This window comes from Canis lupus, chromosome 37 (genome assembly GCF_048164855.1).
Source record: "Canis lupus baileyi chromosome 37, mCanLup2.hap1, whole genome shotgun sequence".
Lineage (NCBI taxonomy): Eukaryota > Metazoa > Chordata > Mammalia > Carnivora > Canidae > Canis > Canis lupus.
In genome coordinates, this window is record NC_132874.1 from 20,682,635 (window position 1) to 20,702,789 (window position 20,155).

Sequence of the window (20,155 nt, forward strand, 5' to 3'; positions counted from 1 at the left end):
TCGTTGACCTCTCTCTTTAAGACTGCAGGCATGTACATTCAAGGCTCCTGTTCTATTTGTGTTTCCTTTAGGATCCCATTTCCTTTGACTGTCTGCAACAGAACAACGTATTCTCTATCTTCAGAGATCTGAGCCACACTGTGTGTCAGTTCTGATGAGTGTAGCTGCGTGGAACAACAACAACAAAAAAGCTGACCTGGCTGAAACACATCTAACACACGCCTGGAGGTGTGCAGACCAAAGCAGCTGTGAGTGATGGCATGAGGGATCCAGCCTCTTCTTTTTGTTCCCCCATCCCTAGGCAGAGGCTGCTGTCTTATGTGTACTGCCTAGTGGTTACAAGATGGCTGCTTCATCTCCGCCCCAGCCGGAGCGATGGGAGAAGGCTTGCAGGGTAAGAAGTCAGAAGACTGTCCTAGGTAAAAAGCCTTTCAGGAAAACCTCGTCCAGAAACTCCTGTTTATTCTTTGGCTGGACCTGGGTTGCACAACCACCTCTAGGCCCAGGATAAGAGTCATGGATGATGTAGGGTCAGCCAACCGATACCATCTGCTGCTCACGCTACTGCAGGGAGGGAGGAGGGGCTTGCCTGCCTTCCTATAGGATCTTCTTCTGATAGGTCTTCTGTCCCCCCACCACCTTTAAGGATCCCCGTCAGTGGTTCTGGGTGTATATACGTGATGTGTTGGTTGTGCAACTTTGTCTTTCTAAGAACTGTGTGATCTTCCTTCTAGTGAACTTGGCTGTGTTGCTCATGCACAGGGCCTATGAACTTTGGCCTGTAAGATTGCATTTCCTTATGTTAGTTCACAGGACAAAGTGAAAGTAGAGAAAGCTTAAATCAATGTCTTAACTCAAAATAATCTGGCTTAGGGTGGAGGGAGAGACGGTCCAGCCTCAGATACGAATAGGAATTATAGGAACAGAAAAGAGATGAGTCAGAGGGAATGCAAATTATTCTATATTACAGATGCTGAAGCAGTCAATTGGTTTGCTATGCATTTAGCCACCACTCTTAGAGAACTCCTTCTTGGACTGAAAAAGAAGTGTTCTGGCACTTCCGATGGTTTTAAATTTGTAAGAGTTGAATTCATGCTGGTCTATATTTAAAGTTCTGTGGCCACTTCTACAATAAATAGCCGGGAGTATATAGAGTTAAAAAAAAATCCCTTGAGGTTAAACTGGAAATATGTTTCTCACTCTTGTTTCAAAACTAACACGATCATTGGGCTTTTCGCATTTTATTATAATCCACAAAATAATTAGCTGACGTGTCTTGGAATAAATGTGGATTGAGATTTCCTGTAAGAGGCTGCTTACCCCATCGGGTTCGGTTTTTTTTAGAGACCATGGTTGTAAAGATCACATACGCTTCTCTCAGTTGTCCAGAGATGTGAATGTACCACCTGTGGTAGCCAGTCTCTGAGGGGCCCCCAGTGATCCCCACCTCCTGACATTCACACCCCGTGTGGTTCCCTCCCAGCTGGACCATGGGTGGTCTGTGTGGCCACACACTACGGCGGAGGTGATGATGTGTTATGAAACACATCATGGCTGCTGCCTTATTCTCTTTGGTCACTTGCTCATGGGAGCCAGCTGCCACCCTGGCTGCAGGGAAGGCCACGGGGGGAAGAGCTACACTTCTGACCAATGGCCATGGAGGAACTGAGGTCTCCTGGCACAGCCAAGAGAGTAAGCTTGGAAGGAGAGCCTCTAGCCCCAATCAGGCCTTTACATGATACAGGCCCCCTGCCACCCTGTCCCCCAGTCCTGATTGCAATCCCCTGACGGACCTGGTACCAGTATCATCCAGTCAACACGCTCACTCTGTAATTCCTGGCTACAGAAACTGTGAGACAACGAAACGTCTGTTGTGTTCAGCCATGCTGTTTTGGGGGTAATTCATTACATAGCGATAGATAACTAACCTACTAACCATCCCTCTTCTGAATGGTTCAAATCAGCTTTGCAATCATCCTGAGAACAGCTCCCTAAAACGGAAACATCAATGGCCACTGTGACTCCCAACCTTCCTTACAATCTTTGAAAAGTCAACATGACACACTACAGAGTATGGTGTCACAGAGACATGGCCAGTCCCGCAGGGTGTGTTCAACAGGCAAGGGGTGGACTCAACTTGGCAAAAAGTGAACTTGGAGGTTTAGGACGTGATTTTTACAGATGACGATCATTAATAGGAATAATACTCAGAGGCTTATAATGGCCTTTTAGACTTGGCACTGCTCTACTAGTAGGCAAAGCATTCCTAAGAGAATGTAGCCAAGGGCATATGGCATACTATTAATTATAACCACAATTATCACTTATGCACTGATGCTTTACATCATTATTTCATCCAATCCTCACAACCACCCCAGGAGAATGGAGGCCCAGCAAGGGTAAGCAGCTAGAGAGCATGAAGTAAGGGAGTCAAATCTGGGCCAGGAGCTAATTTCTTACTACAAAGACCCACCCCTTTAATCACTCATCTCCCCACATTTTCCTTGGTTCAGGCCACTAATGTGACCTGTGAGCTACCACATAAAGCACAGGGTAACGGGAGAAAGACATGGAAATGGCAGCTGACAGAATTAGAGAACCAGGAAGCAGATTACAGCTCTGCTACTTACTAGCTCAGTGACCCTCAGTAAGTTACTTAACCTCTCTGAGTCTTTCATGGAAAGACAACAATTCTATAATGAATAGCCAGGGGTACAAATATTAAAAAAAAATCCCTTGAGGCTAAACGGAATATATGTTTCTAGCTTTTGTTTTAAAATTAATAACTAATAATCTTCTTTTGCATTTTAATATAATCTGCAAAATAACTAGAAGATATGTTTGGGCTTAATCTTCTGCAAGGCTGCTTACTTTACCGGGATGGTCGTTTTGGAGGCCAACGGTTGTGAAGAAGAGGAAGAGAAGAATTATCTATCTATAGAAAGGTACACTATCCTAGCCATCTGTCCATCCATCTGTCCATCCGTCCATCCTCTTTATTTATAGAGGAATTCTCTAGGCTCTAATAACTTATCCTCCTTTTTTCTGCAATCTCCCTTTGTAGAAGGTGAGCATAACATCAATATGTATAACAAAGGAGTACTATGAGGATTAAATAAGATAATTTATATAAAGCATTTAAAGTATCACCTGGCCATATGAAGTGCCGTGCAAGGGCTCACTGTTGTCATCGTCATCACTGTTACCTCCTTGTTCTCCCTCTAAGGAGAGGGACCCCAATCTGATGGGTCAAATTCCAGCACCCAGCCTGAGTGTGAGACTGCAGAGTGAGAATGGCGCCCACAGAGGCATGGTTCTCCCCAGTGTCCTTCTTGCTTTTCCTCACAGTGGAAAGATCAGAGGCCCAAGACCTATTCCCTAATTCCATGTACTTAGAGTCTTAAAGAAGATCAGCTCTTTTGCCCTGCCTGGGAGGAGAGCTAGCCATATCTTCTTTTCTCAGGAAAACATAGATTCAGGACCTTACTTCCTTGTCCTCCAGTGGTACAACTCTGAGATCTGGAGTGTGGGGCAGTGAAAGAGGTCTCTAAAGGCCTCTAGATAGGCCTCCAGCTCCAGCCCCGCTTTCCAGAATTCCAAGAATTTGTCAGACTATATACTCCATTGCCCACAATGTTTAAAATTGCGACTGTCCACAACCGGTGCTGGTAATCCCAAATCCCTTAGCTATAACACCAATTTTGCACTCTTGAATCCCATGGTTATTTCCAACAATACCGACGACGGGATGAGAATAGCTGGGATTTCTTGGGTACTTACTATGTATTAGACATTCAAATATCTATCAATTGATTAAATTCTTGCAACTCTAAGGAAGAGGCTGTTACAGCCTCTATTCTATACATCAAGGAAATGAAGTTCAGAAGGGTTTCGGAGTTCACAGGTTACATGACAAGTAACTAGGCTGGGAGGAGAAGAACCTGGGTCTGACTTCCGAACCAGTGGTTCCCGCTGCCATGTGCAGCAGGCTTGATCACACCACACTGAGAAAAGAGATCACATCGGAAGAGTACAGGGTAGACTCCGTGGTTTTGACAAGCCCAGCTCTGGACTGCTAATCTTATATGTTCTCAAGCAAAGGTGGTTAGATTGAAAATGGGAGAACCAATGTGACCAGGGGAATCAGGGTGTGGCAGTGGTGAGAAGGAGAAAAAAAAAATGGATTATGGCCTCAGCTGGGTCTATGAAATGCTTTTGGTATTTTAGAGAGTCTGTGGTTAGGATGGGGAAAAAAAACAAAACAAAACAAAACAAAAACATCCCATCTTTTTAGAGTAAAAATCTCCTTTTTTAGACGGTATTATAAAGGTTAAAGGAAATGTGCCATGAGATTCCCTTCTACAATTTGAAATGATTCAGGACACACTTCACTTAGACTGGGAAATGAAAACCATGTGACTGACACAGCTTCAATTTCCTCTGTTGAAAACCAAATCCCATTTTCACTTGTGGGTATTTCATTCATCTTTGCTTTTTTGGTTTTTTAATTACATCGCAGAAAGTGCTACTGTAATTTCCTCCCTGCGTAACGACAGCATTATTCATCAAGAAGCTTTTAATTCTATACAGCGATTGCTTCTCTTCAAAAATCTGCTTTCACTCTCTGCAGAGGCAGAAGGGTGTGCTTTTTTGACCTTAGGGTTAATTGTCTGCAAATAAGTTTAAATCACACAAAACCTCAACCTGGGAAAAGGGAATGCAAGCGTGACCCTTCCCTTTACCTTATTGTTAGAGGTGGTAGGGAATTTGGGGGGCAGGGCAAGGCAGCTCGGACCCTGTGGCCTGTGTGGTCTGTCCTGCTGGATTCAGCTCTGTGACAGGATTGTCTTGTCCACGGGGGTGTTTTAGGGTCTCACATGGTATCTGGATCACAGAAAGGAGTCGATAAATGATTGGAAAAGTGATCCAAATCGAAAGAAGAGTGAATAGAGGAATAGGCTCTCAAGTGTTCCTGACTTTTGGATTTTTTTTGAAAGTTATGTGTATGAAAAGGTCCTGTCTCTGGGGAGAAGCTGTGAGGAGACACCAGGGGCCCTCCGGTGACCAGTGACTAGGACTGAGGAGGGAGGCTGATCTGGGAGGAAAGTCTCTTGTGCCCACAGGATCCAGTCTCTTCTTCCCAGACTCTCCCCTCCCAACTGCACCACCCATAACATCCATCTTCTCTCTGACGTCTCTAATTCTCTCCTGATGGGCCCAACACTCATTTCCTCATTTGACTCACTGTAATTAAGAATCATTTCTGAATATCCGATCTGTGGCTTGATATTGGAACTTGGGGAAGTAGGCTGGAAGGGAATGGATAAGAACATTGACAGCTAACATGTGCGGAGTACCCGCTATGTGCCAGACACACCTGCCTGCAGTTCCAGGCATTAACCTCTCAAAGCCTCACTGCAGCCCTCCAAGAGAGGTTCACATGCTTTATCACAATAGCACCCCATATGTACCTCTCATTATAGTCGTGTTTTGTGTCACTAGAGCCATTTGTTGACACGTCCGTCACTTCTAAGGACAGCTCATTCACTTCTGCGTCCCTAACACCTAGCTCAGTGGCTGATACAATGACTGGTGATGAGCAATATTTGCTGTATTATTTCAGTGGCTTCTGATCAACGAGGAAGGATGCATATTAGGAAGCAATGCAAAACTGTACGCACAGTCCCAGAGGGACCGCTGTGCAAGTCTGTCACAGCAATGGGGTCAGCAGGACCCCAGGGGAGGACAGCAGAAGAGGGGGCAGAGAATGCGGGAAAACAGCTTCCACTCGCATGGGCTACAAGAGGGTCTGACGTGGCAGGGCCACGGTGCGGCCCAGATGACACGTGACGTGACAAATCACTTCAGGCCACTGAGAAGCAAAAGGTGCCCAGCTGTGGCTAGCAAATACTGAGGAACTGAGAGGGACCAAGGGGCCCTACTGTTATCATCTTCAATTTTTAATGGGAAAGGATGTCTGAGAAGATGGAGGTCAGACAATGTGCCCCAGAGTGACTGCCCCATAGGCTTGGGATGCAATTGCACTGCAAAGGGACTCCTGAGCTCCAGGAGACAAACAATACGGCCCAGCTTCTGCCCCCAGGACAGGACAGGACACTACCCACAGCGGAATGTACAGGATATCAGAGGGTAGGACAGAGTGAAGCTGCTCATTAGAAACCATGCTCCTGCCCATGGAAAATGCCCAACCCGTGGCTCCTAATCCACACGGGGCAGGAGCCCATGGCGTGAGCCCACAAGTGGGGAGCACCTGGGAGGACTTGGGGGGCAGGGGACTGAGGATCTCCTTACTCCCAGAGAGAAAGAGGAGAGGTTCGTGGGCTGTATGGAGAAAGGGGTACCCACAGAGAAGAAGAGGGAGGGAAAGGAGGAAGGGGAAGGAGAAGAGGAAAGGCAAATGGGAAGAGAGGTATCTTCCTCTGCATGGTGGGGTGGGGGTGGGGGTCCCTGGGGTCTGTTGCATTTCCTGGCCGCTTCATGGCTTTTTTTTTTCTACATGCCTTTTAAAAACTCCCACTACTCCAATTCTCTTAAGTGTTTAGGGTCTGTCATCTTTTCAGATCAGCTGACCTTCCCTGGATCATGGGTTCTCCTGGATGGTATGGTGGTCACACCCACATCCAGGTCTCAGTGTTGCCTCTAGACGATGAGCATGTGGTCTTAGAGCCAGTGCGTGTAGAGCCAGGCTGCGTGGGTCTGTATTCCAGCCCTGCCCCTTAGCCGCTGTGTGACGTGGGGCAAGTTACTTCGCCTTGCTGTGCTTTGGTTGCCTCACCTTTAAAGTACCTTATAGGGCTGAGTGACTCACTGAATTAATTCATGTGAAGCTCTTAGAACATAACAAGCACATGATAAAGTTACTAATCACAATGATTTGGGGAAGTAAAATTACTGCTAACAAGAGGACCATTTAATAGGAGTGATTAAGTGAAGACTTAGCTCATGACCTCTGCAAGACTGGCAACTCTTTGTGTAATCTGTCCTTTGTGAAGGATATTTTTGTCGATTGTATACGAGCTCTTAGAAGGAATCTTCATTTCTCTCTCCTGTTCTTGGGCTCAGACATATTAACTAATGATAATGAATTACTGCCCTATGACATATCTAGGGAAAACAAAGCCAAGGAGAACAGTTCGAATTGGACAAAGATCCTTTTGACCTTGTAAAAATTCCTTCTTTACAGGGCGATCTAGGCCTGAGGTCAGCTGAAATCATCTTCTTCCTCAAGACCAGCTGATACATACTCCCTTTTCCAGTCTCCCCCATGGTCTCAAAAACAGAAGCATCTATATCCTCTTTCCAAACATTCAGTGCCTTCGAACTCATGCTGTTTCCGCATTAATCATCTTGTCTGTCTTCAATCGTTCTTTCTCCCTGAAAAAGGCTCATATTTCCCTCATAAAGTTTTTGAAAGGAAACTCTCCTGTGGTGCTCATCTTTGTTGAACAATTTCTCGAAATGGAATATTATACTTCTTGCCTCTACACTTCATCCTGAAGTATGGGGGCTCCATTAACACCATTGTCCTGTAACTATGTATTTGAACGTCTCTGGTAACCTTCAGTGCCCACCTGAGCTCTATTACTCCATCTTCACTCATCTGGACCTTCGTGAGCATGTCTCAGCCAATCCCATATTCCTCTCTGAAACTTCCATTAGCCTCCATGACCTTGTGCTCCTGGAAATCTTAGTTAACTTCTGACTGCTACTTCCTGGGCTCTACATTTGCGGTCTTACAACTCATCTGCTCCCATGTATGGCTGGGTGCTCCCAAAGGACCTAAACTTGACCCTTTTCTCTTCCCCGGTTATGCTCTTTGCGTTCTCCAAGCACATGGTTCAAGTTGCCACCTTTATCTAGAGAACCTGGGTGCTGACTTCTCCTGCAAGCCCACACATCCCAACACCCGCTCAGCACCTCTAGCTAACTTCATGTCCACAGGACTCAGACCCAACCTAGCCCAAACTAAGTCCCTCTCCCCTCCCATGTCTGCTCTTTTCACTGGGTGCCATCACTCTGATCACAGTCCATCATTCTCCAAGGCACCTGGATACTCAAAGTCTTGAGATCATCTTAGATTCTTCACTTTCTCTGGCCTCTACTTCTAGATCTTTTCAATTCTGCAATCTCAGAAAAATACCTCCTCCTCTCAGTGCTCATTAAACATGGCCCAATTCAGTCTCTCCTCACTAGCTTTCGGCCTTTGCCTTCCACTCAAAATCTCTGCCACCGGTCTTTACCCGACTCCAAAACATCATCATCTCCACGAAGCCCCATCTAATCCCGGTCCTGCTGTGTATCTCATGAACTGGGCACTGTTTTCTCCTCTCCTACAGATGAAGAGAGTGAGGCATAGGGAAGTTAAATCTAAGGTCATACAGTCGGTAAGCAGTAAAGTCAAAATTTAAATTCCAGAATGTTTAGCTCCAAAGGCACTATTATTCTGTGGGTCGATTGTTGGCTACTTAGCTGGATGAGCAGATGGATGGTTCAATGGGTAAATAGGTGAATAAATGAAGAAATAATACACAGGGTTTAATAACTAAGAGCAACCCATGCCACCATGTGGACTGGCATATGTTTAAAATGGGAGGCTTTTCTTGGCAGAATTTCTGTAGAGCAGTGGTTCTTAACCAGGGGAAATCTGGCAACGTCTGGAGACATTTTTGGTTGTCACAACTGGTGTGTGTGTGGGGCGTGGTGCTCGTGCCATATGGGGGACAGAGGCCAGAGATGCTGTCAACATCCTACCAAGCACAGGACAGCACCCCCAGCAAAGCATTATCCCGCTCTAGAATGTCAACAGCGCCAACGTCGACAGACCCTGCTGGAGAGTGATTCAGGTCAGTCCCTTGGGAAACAAGCAAGTTTTCTGAGGCTAAGTGGAGGAATATGATGAGTAAATTTATACTTGACAACTCTGTGCTTCAAAAACAAGCAAATAGAAAACAAAAACAAGGCAAGGACAGCTCGTGCTTAGAAGAACGAGGGCATGGGCACCTGTGAATGGCTGACATGCCCATCCCTGGAGGGGAAAGACAGAGAGAAGAGAGGAGACAGAGCGTGGAATACAGAGCCTTGGCCACATCCCAAACATCTGCAAGAGAAAAGTAAAATACACATACAGGTGGATGCATGTTGCCTTTTCTGAACAACCCCCCCCCCCCCATTCTAAGGCGGTGTGCCTAGCCCTGCTTCCTTGCTCCATCTCTTGGATATTCCTGCCTCGGTCTCCTCTGCGCCCACCCCCGGGGGGCCGGCTCCGAGACTGGGGTGGCTAGGCTGGAGCTTCAGCTCAAGGTGAAGCTCAGGGTGGTCGGCCCTCTGCTCTGCCCTGGGGATGATGACTCAGGACACTCGACAGGCCCCAGTTGGCTCTGCCGGGGGGTTGACGGGGCTCTGGTCCTCCTCACTCATTAGCACAAGCCATTTGTTCAGTTCCCTTGAGAGGATGTCGAGTCAACATGCGCTTAAAACCAACTCCAAGCACCAGCTGCATGGGGCCTGGCTCCCTCCTGCAGCAGGAGGATGGATTCTGCTGGGGACGGACTAAATGCCTGCTTCACTTAAGTGCCCTTTCCAGCTAATTGTGAGACATGGAAATAACAGCCATCTGTGGGACGAGTGAGCTCTGCAGATGCCGAGAGCCACTGGAACCTACCACCAGCTTCCTGGGTACAGGCTGCAGGGCCGGCCACTGCAAAGCACGCTGCCCAGTGCTGGAGACAAGGGGGCCCCCTTCCAAGGTCAGCAGAAGAACTGGTGAGCTCAGGCAGGGTGTCGGGTGGCTTTGGGGTGGACAGCTTCAACTGGCAGGTCCCCCAGATGGAGGGCAGGGCGGCGGCAGAGTCGAAAATTTTACCTAAAAGTGCAGCTCACGGTGGGCAAGTACCTGGTTATTTCTTGAAAAAGCCCAACCACAGGAGGCTCACGACTGGACCTGACGTCTCTAATGTTCTACAACGAGCCTCCGTTTCGTTCCTGTAGCCAGGTTCTCCTAAGTGGAGTGAGCTGTGCAAACGGAGGCTCTCCTGATTTAAGCCAACCGCCGCCAGTTATAGCTCTCCACAGCGCACGACGTGTTTTCCCTGTCACTTACTGCACGGAGAGAATCATGTGAGTATGTTCTCAGTTTTGCCAACAGCAAAAATCATTTTGGAGAAGGCGTTCTTTCTAGATGAAGAGAATTATTATTCCCCATCCCTCCTTGTCCCCTCCCCGTCATGAATAAACAGTCATTTCAGCTTTAGCAAACCTCGCTTCAAAACCAGGCAAAGCAAAACAACAGCAAAACCCCGATAAAGATGGAATGCTCTAGAATCCATGACTCCCCTCCAAATGTCACAATGTGAAAGCAGCCGAGTCCCTTCTGAGCACAAGTAAGGCACAGCAGGCCACTGCCAGCCATTAGACCACTATGAAATAAACCCAAATGACGGGCAGCCTTGCAGGCCAGCCGTGCCTCCTCTGGCGCAGTCTCTCACGGAGCCGCATCCCTGTGGCTGCAAATTCCTGCTACCACTGGAGATGAACAAAGGATGAAACATTAATGACCAATTTGCAAATGTTCTAGGACCCCCTTAGATCATCGCGGGTTCGTCAATGCAACATTCACCCATCTCTCACTTTATTCTTTCAATTATTCAGTACCATTAAGCGCCCACAGTAGGCCAGGCTCCCACGACCTTTCATCCACATTACCTCCCCACTAACAGCTTCATTCACCTGGTGGCCCCTCTAACTGCACAGGCGGATCGACCTTGGCCTTGAGGCAGGAAGCTCAATTAGAATTCATTCTCTCTGGGCATCCCTTGCATTGCATTTCTAAGCACCGAGGACACAGGGCAATGCGCAGATGTAACAGGAGCTCGAGGAACTTTTCCAGGTGGTCCCAGTGCATTGGAGGGAAACGTACCTGCAAATGAGATCCTTGTGGGACCTCAGTCTGTGAATTCTTCAGACCCACTTTGTCTGACTGAATTGATTAATGCAGCCGTTAAGAAATATGTACCGCGTGCTGACAATGTTCCAAGCACTGCCTCAGAGGGTGGCAGATACAGAAGATGAGAACAGGTAAGAGCAACATGGCAATGTCACAGCTGCTGTGCAGGGCTGAGCAGTGTCGTGGGTTCACAGGGTCAGGTTCTGACCACACAGATATGGAGGAGGCCCCCTTCACATCCGCAGAGTTGGGGACCACGTTGGAAGGATGACTTGAGGGATGTGGAAAGGCCCTCCTCGTTTCAGATGACTCCCTTTCACTGCCTGTTCTAGACTCAAATACATCCTGGGTCACAGGGCTGACACCAGAAGGTGCCCTGAATGCACTTCCTTCAAAATTACCCGAACCCCACCAGGGTAGCATTTCTGATCTTCGTTTCTCTCCTTTGTTCTGGCCACTCAGCATTGTGCTGCTACCTCTGAAAAGTGATAAGGCATTCAAAGGACACTGTTGCCACAGAGCAAGTAGCAGATGCTGTGAAATAGGTAGAAACAAAATGTTCCAGGAGACCAGTGGAGAGAGAAGCAGCTCCGGGCAGAAGAATGGGATCTGACCTCATGAAGGCGGCAGCGTGTGAGCTAGCCATTGAATGATAGTTCTCTCCAATAAACTAATAACGATTCTTAACAACCTGTAACCCCTCCCACCCCTGCACCTCGTCCCCCCCCCCCCCCCCCCCGCCACATACAGGAACCACAACTATTTACTAAGCAATTTCCTGGGTGCCAAGCACTGTATTTATGCTATTCCTACTAGCCCATTGCAAAAACATGTTGTTAATTCCATTTTACAGATGGGAAAAGTGAGGCTCAAGGAGGCTAAGGTCCCACCATTTGCACAATACAGTGACAAAGCTGGAATCTGAATCATGTTTGTTTAATTGAGACCATCACTGTGATGGCCTAAGGACAAGACATGTGCATCCCATGTCACTGGGGAGTGTTGTCTGCACAGAAGGGAGGGCCCTCTGCTGCTGGGAGCGAGTGTGGGAGCCACTGGTGGGAGCCAGATGGGTGAATTCTGGGGGCTAGAGGGTGCAGAACAGACCTCGGCTCTGGGGACCATGGCCTCGCTAACTACTGATGCTCTCTACCCTTCCATAGCTTCCATTCTCTGCTCAAGCAATGGCTATTCGGTAGCAAGGGTCTCTTAGGTCAGGAAGGGGGGGATGGAGGCTCGTGCCTCCTCCTCTCTTTTCTCTATTTTTCACATATTGTTAAGACAATCAGAGAAACACTAAAGGAAAAGCAATTAATGTGCTCATGTTTTTCGCATCTTAACACAGATGTCGTCATGTGTCTGCATTTCTTTGCAGTCCTTGCCAATATGTACCCATATTTCCACATAGTTATGTGATGTATGCACAATTTTAGGTTTTGTTTCATGTAACATTATTGTCTAAATATTTTCCTATTTGCTGCAGTCTTCATAGTTATCATCTTGATGGTGGGCTCCAGACATCAAATTTGCATCCCCCGCACAGGGGCCTGCTGGCTCGGGAATGAGGCGCTTGAAAATTCACTCCCCAAATCTACATAGCCCTAAACGTGCACACATCTGTTACACACTCTGGTGAAGGGGTTCCAGAGCGTGATTAACCCAAGCGAGGATCAGAAAGACAAACATTTTAAAGAGGAAAAAAAAAAAAAAGAGCAAAGTTTCTATTTGCGTTGCAACTGCCGGGGTGGAAGAAGAGGGAAGAACCCGCAGCCAAGTGCCATGGTAGGGGTGGGTAGCACATCCAGACTTTTAAAGTCAGGCCTCACAAGGCTGGTGTGCTTCACTGTGCAGTCACGTAACCGCTTAAATTCACCCACTTCCTTCCAATTAAGCTTCCTAAAATAACAACGATGACAATGCTGATAAGCATAATGCAAGGTAACACTTGTACAGCACTTCTTCACATGCCCTGCGCTATTCCAAGAGTTTCACATGTATCCACTCATCTGATCGTTACAAGTACCTATTATTCCTGTTTCACAGGTGTGGAAACTGAGGCAACCAGAGGGACAGGCTCTTTCCACAGCTAGTGGCGAGGATTTGAACCCAGGCAGCCCAGCTGGAGAGGCCACACTTGGAACCATTTTATAATCACTACCTCAAAACTCCGATTTCATTTTCTTCCCTGCTCAAAATTCTTTTCTCCTCTCCCACTGATTATCAGGTTCGGTTCCAACCCATTAGGCGGCACTCAGGCCCCATACAACCTGCTTCCAGAGTCCTGTTCTAGCTTTCTTCCTATAAGCCCATTGCATGCTGCTCTGTTCCATGCATGAGGTACAAAAGCATGAGCAGGGGGTCCAGTATCACTGCTCTGGGCTAGTAATCCTTAGTCTATCTTTCCTGTCCTCGGCCTAGAAGGTTCTCCTCTATTTCTGAATATGCACATATTACCCATCTTTCTGGTCAAGGAGCTTCCTCTTCCCATACCACTCAGCTCTCCCTTTCCTCTGAGTTCCAGAAACCAGGTACTGTGATATCTCCTCCCAGCCTTGACACTGAGATTCACACAGGGAAGGAGAGGGCTAAGAGTACACAGCTGCACATGACTCCTCTTCTCATTGGCCTCTCTTCTCATTAGTCCCTGCGCTCATCCCACTGCCCCTCATACCTCACATTTTTCCTTCCCTTTGAGTTGTAGCCCATCCCATATTTCTGGCTGACCTTCAAAGTTTGGAAGGAGTGGTGTTTGGAGGGCATTCTTCCTGCTTCACCTTCCTTCTAGGGTTTCTGAGTTTTTATTTATTTTAAAGATTTTATTTATTTATTCATGAGAGACAGAGAGAGGCAGAGACAGGCAGAAGGAGAGGCAGGCTCCCCGCAGGGAGCCCCATGCAGGACTCAATCCCAGGACCCAGGAATCACTCCCTGAGCTGAAGGCAGACATTCAACCACTGAGCCATCCAGGCATCTCATGACCCATACTTTTTTAACCTAATGTTATTCTCATTTGGGTAAATATCTTACATTTCCTACATAAGCCTAAGTTCTAAAAAACTTAGGTAAGCTATTTTTCTTATAACCCATATAGTGCCAAGTAGAAAACCTGTCACTTGATATTCAAGACATGTCTGGTGAATGAATGAAGGAATGAATGAATAACTTCTTCCCAGAGGACCAATATGATAAACTCATGAAGAATAAATTAATAATAAACAATAAGAAGCATCATATTAGAGATCCTAGCCAGTGAAAGAAGGTAAGAAAAACAAATAAAGGAATGAGTTGGACAGAAAAAAATAAAATCCTCTTATTCACAGATGTCATGATTTGGCCACATAGATAACCCAAAAGAATCTATTTAAAAAAAAACAAAACTACTAGAATTTAGTAAGGTCACAAAACACAAAATCAGTATTTAAAAAATCAATTTTTCTATAAAGTACCAATGAACAACTGAAAACCAAAATATAATAAAAACAGCGCCATTTGCATTAGCATGAAAAGACATGCAAGAATAAATTTTTAAAAATAAGTGCCAGATATGTGTGATGAAAAATACAAACACATGGAGATTTAAAATGATGAGATATACCATGATCATGGATTGAAAGAGAATATTTTGATGTCAGTTCTTCCCAGACTACTCTATAGATTCAATACAATTCCAACCAAATTCTTTTTTTTTCTTTTTTTAGATTTTATTTATTTATTCATGAGAGACACAGAGAGAGAGAGAGGCAGAGATATAGGCAGAGAGAAAAGCAGGCTTCATGCAGGGAGCCTGATGTGGGACTCGATCCTGGGACTCCAGGATTATGCCCTGGGCCAAAGGCAGACACTCAACCGCTGAGCCACCCAGGCATCCCAATTCCAACCAAATTCTGAGGAGGAGTTTTTGTAGAAATGAGCAAGTTGATTTTACATTTTATAAAAAAAGCAAAGGAATACCTTAAACAATTTTGTAAAAAAACAAAACTGGAGGACTTGCACTTGACTTCAAGATTTCCTATAAAAGCAATAGTAATCTAGCCATTGTAGTATTAAAGAAAGGATAAACAAAATAGAACAGAAAACCCAAAATAGATCTATACACACATGGTCAACTGATTTCTCAAACAGGGGTAAATGCAATTCAATGGAGAAAGGAGAGTCATGGTGCTGAACATGGTGCTGAAACTACTGGATGTCCATAAGCAAAAAAAGTAAAAAAGGAACCTCAATTCACATTTTGTACATTCTGCAAAAATTAACTCAAATTAACTTAAGTGTAAACCTAAAACTACAAAGCACCTAGAAGAAAATTTTTGTGATCCTGGATTAGGTGAAAATTTCTTACATACAATGCCAAACATGTGATGCATAAAAGAAAATATTGAAAAAATGAACCTTAATAAAAAGAAAAAACCCAACTCAATTAAAACAGTGAATGAAAGAGGAGTGCCTAGGTGGCTCAGTCAGTTAAGCATCTGACTTTTAATCTCAGCTCAGGCCTTGATTTCAGGGTTGTGAGTTCAAGTCTAGCACTGGGCTCCTTACTAGGCATGGAGCCAACTAAAAAAAAAAAATAAAAGATACAAAGAGACAATTCAGCAAAGATATACAAATGGCAAATATGCACATGAAAGGTACTCAACATCATTTCATATTAGCAAAATGCAAATTAAAAACATAATAATTTATCACCCACCTATTAGACTAAAAGCTAACCAAATGAACAAACAGTAGATCTGACAGTACCAAGTGCTGATGAGGATGCTAAGCAACTGGAACCATCATATATATATATGTTGCTGGTAAGACTGTAAAATGGTATGGTCACTTTGGAAAACAGCAGAGCTGTTTCTTATAAAGTTAAATATACAGTTAAGTGACCCAGAAATCCCACCCTTGGGTATTTACCAAAGGGAAATGAATGCACGTGAATGTTTAGAGCAGCTTTATTTATATTTGCCCTAAACTGGAAGTGATCTAAATCTCTCTCCCCTGGAAAATGGAGAAATAAACTGTGGTTCATTCACACAATGGAATACAACTCAGCAATAAGAAGGGAAGAAGTACTCTTATACAACAACGTGGATGTATCTCGAAGGCATCACGCTAAATGAAAGAACCAAATTTAAGAACTTACATGGCGCATGATTCCACGTCTATGACATTCTGGCAAAGGAAAAAGCATAGGGTCAGAAAACAGATCAGTGGATGTCACTGGCTGAGAATGGGGGGCAGGGTCAGCTTAAGGGCGTCAGGTCTGGGAGATTCCGACCCCCTATAAGATGGAACTGAAATCATGCATTTCAGGGAAAGGGGTGCTGCAATGTACACTTGCCTGGCTTGGTCCCTCGGGTATCCCGGGGCGGGGGGGCCTCTTCCTTTCTGATCCAGCACACTCCCTTCCTCCTGCTGGGTCCCTGGGCAGCAGGCAGCCCAGTGGGTGCTCTGCTGAGTGCTTCCCCTGTCCTGGGGGAGTGTGCTTGTCACCAGCAGGGCCCCTCACAACTGATACCGCCAGCTGCGGCTGCTTCTAAAATTCACTTCAAGCCACATTTTGGCCTAAAGCCCTGAAGCCTCTTTTCAGGAAGAAAGCATTGAGCCTTCCAGTTTCATTTTGTTTGTTTGTGTGTGTGTGTGTGTGTGTGTGTGTTTACTGCTTGTTCAAAGAACAATCATATAAGATAAAAATATCATCCCCGGGCCAGGGAATTTAATTCAAACATTCTTAAGAGGAGATTCAACAAGCTTTTTCTCACAAACAAAACAAAAAACAAACCTGCTCCATTCTTGGTTTCCCTCAGTTACATAAAGAAAGAAAAAAATGGAAAGAAGCAGGGAGTATTTACAGGAATGAGAATTTTCACCTGAGAATCTTTACACCCCCCCCCCACAAACCTCCCCCCCAAACTAACAGAAATTTTGTAATAAGCACTTTACAGGTGATCTTATTACATCTTCCCAACAACTCAAAGACAGGCAGTTTGCTATTATCCCACCTTACAGATGAAGACAGAGCCTGGAGGGGTCAGTACTGTGTGTCCGGCTGCACAGTTGGTAGGGCATAAGGCAAAGACGTGAATCCACGCACTTCTACCCTGAAGCTCAAGTTCTTAACCAGATGCTATAGTTGATATTTGCACAGCTATGGTTAGAACGGCCTAGGAAGTTGCCTTTTGGTTTATGAAGAAGTGAAAAAGGTATTAGATTTGGATCTTTCCCACTCGTACTTCCTTTTTCTATTAAACTCTGGTGCAGTCGCCTGGGTTAGTCATTATCCGCGGCTCCCAATGGACTCCAATGACTGGCCCATTCGTGGCCTGCCTGCTATCACTCAGTCACCTGCTCTTAATAAGGCAAGGTGATAAACACCCACAAAGCCACCACTCAACATTAGAACTTGAACTTTAACGAGGACCTCCATCTCTTCGTGTGGTCTTCCCTGAACTGGTCCTCCTGACTCCTTTATCTGAGGTCATCACTATTCCGAATTTCTGTTTATTGTCTCCTTGGTTTCTTTTTTACATAGCCATATCATGACTATAATAATATTTTTGGAAGTTACTTTTATTGTATAAGGAGAGTGTCATGTTCTACGTCATCTTTGGGGATTTTTCCACTTATATCCACAACTTTACAACCAGCAGTTAGAATCTTAAAGCCGGATAAAGTTATCTGCAGAAGAAAGGAGGTCAAAGAGGCAAAGACACCTCCTGGGGGCAGTACAAGGTGGCTGTCACCTATCGCTTGGCTCAATCCCCTCCATGTCTTCCTCAAATTTAGCATAAAAGCTGGCCCCTCACCTCGGTTTCTAAGGTCCAGTCCAGTGTGGGCTTTGCCTATCTCGCTGACCTTCCCTCATACCATGTCCCCTCACTTACTACGCTTAGCAACATGATTCTCTTTTTGTTCCTGGGCCATTCTTGCTTCAGAGCCTGAAATAGCGGTCCTGTTGTTACTGCTCTGAAGTTTTCTCTTAAATGTCACCTTCTCTGAGGAGGCTTGAATGACCACTCAACCTCAAACAGCCCGCTGACACACAGCCTTGCTTTATTTTGGTTATAGCATCTTACGCATTTTTTTTTTTTTTTTTAATTCTCTCTCTTGCTCCTCTACAAGAAGAAAGTCTTGTACAGGTCAAGCTGAGTATCTCATATAGACCTCTGGGGGCCCCCAAGGCCCTTTCAGGGATTCGTGAGGTCAAAACAGTATCATAAGAATAACACTTTATTTGTACTTTTCACTGTGTTGACATTTGTAATGTTGGCAAAAAAGCAAAGGTGGATAAAACGCATGATACCTCGACACAAGTCATGGTAGTTAGTGCCAATCTGTTGTTACTGGTGGCCGCTGAAATGTCTTACCATCTCACACTTGCAGGGAAAAACAACAATCTGGTTTCACTTAAGAATGTCCTTGAAAAGGCAGTAAAAATGATTGCCTTTATTATATCTTAGCCCTTGTGTACGTGACTTTTTGATATTCTGTGTGACTAAATGAGATGCCTATCTGCTACACACTGAAATATAGGCTTGAAAAGCACTTCTGTGATCATTTGAATTATGAGATGAACTAGCAACTTCCTTCATGAAACACCATGAACTACTGACAGATGATGCAGAGATTTTCTCAGAAATGAACCAAGTGAGCCTGTCACAACTGATAGCAATTTTGCCAAGGATTAAAAAAAAAAAAATCAAGCTTTCAAGTGGAAATCTGAATTTTGGACAACTTATATCTGCTGACACTTCCCAATATTTAAGACATTTCAGATAAGAATGGTGGTGTTATTAATAAATGTGATTTTTAAAATCTTGGATAATGAGATGTATCAACATTTTAAAGAGCTGCATGGCTTAGTCAACATATATTTTTCATTTGACTAATGCTAGATGTCCCCAAATCATGCATTTGTAAAAGATCCATTCAAACGGCAAGACAGATTTTAGTGTAAATAATAAAAAGTTCATTGATATTGTTTCGGAATTCTCAGCACAACTAACTTTTAAGAAACTGCTACTTGCTGAGCTTTGGTGTAATATCAAAAAAGAATATCCACAATTTTCTTAAAAAGCTATTAAGATACTCTCTCTTTTTCAGCAACACATGGCAAGGTTGGATGTTCTTCATGTGCTTCAACCAAAACAACTTGGAACACCAGATTGAAAGGAGAAGCAGATGTATGAAGCCACTTGTTTTCTATCAAGCTGGACATTAAAGGGATTTGAAAACATGTAAATCAATGCCACTCTTTTCATTATGATTTAGTTTTTTCCTCCTAAAAATATGTTATTTATGTTAACATGCGATGGCTTCCTTATTATCTCTATATGAACTAATAAAGTATTTTTAAATATCACATTTAAAAATTTCAATATGGTCAACATCAAGAGGTATAACACCCACATAAACAAAAGCTCTCTGAGTCCTCAATATTTTTTTAGGAGTGTAAAGGGGATCTTGAGACTAAAATGTTTGAGAATTGCTGCTCTAGTGGTGGATAAATGAATGAATATACTAAAGGCACATTCTCTTTACTTTGTTATCTGTCCTCCTTGTTCTCTTCCAAAATGTTCCATAAAGCTATGCAGTGGCTCAGAAGTCTCAGAGTAAGGCCAGTGACACGAGGTCCCAATGATAGGAGTATGATGACAGGAGTACATAAGCCCCCGTAGAATTCTGATGTCTCTCTCAGAATCACCCTACACATCTCCAACTATTTTTTCATCCTTTCCTTTTTCTTAAGTGCCTCCATCAGATAAAAAATTTAAAACTCATTCTAAATGTGTTAAATATAATTGCTTTAATTTTAACTACTGGATTGCTGTCATGTTTGGGTTTTTTTTCCCTTCCTTTTTTACTGTTGCACATGGAACATGCAGATGACCTTGCTACACCATCCATTAAAGAGGAGCCTAGCTACCATTTAAACATCACTTTTTAGTAGGAAAGCGCACGACAGGTCTTCAAAGTGACTTTCCGGCTTCTGGGAGACAAATGATATTGTGGTTATGGCAATTTCTGTGGTATGACAGAGAGAATTCATAGATGGTTGGCATCACACTAAAAGGAAGTCAATTTGGAAGGTGTCTTGTGTAGAAGTAAACACAGCATTCTACAACTTTTTAAATAAGCCAAATGATGTTGTAGAACCTGAACTTGGAGTTATCTTGGAAAGATGTACACTCTTATTTTTTAGTG

At 44.5% G+C, this 20,155-nt stretch overlaps 1 protein-coding gene and 1 long non-coding RNA gene across 7 annotated transcripts in view; one reads left to right on the top strand and one right to left on the bottom strand.

Moving 5' to 3' along the window:
- Nucleotides 1-20,155, bottom strand: part of FARS2 (phenylalanyl-tRNA synthetase 2, mitochondrial) — a 499,388-nt gene that overhangs the window by 29,654 nt on the left and 449,579 nt on the right. The gene's annotated exons all lie outside the window — the stretch shown is intronic.
- Nucleotides 17-19,313, top strand: LOC140626182 (uncharacterized). The gene is made up of 2 exons (XR_012025379.1): nt 17-394; nt 19,055-19,313. It is a non-coding gene; the product is annotated as an uncharacterized lncRNA (long non-coding RNA).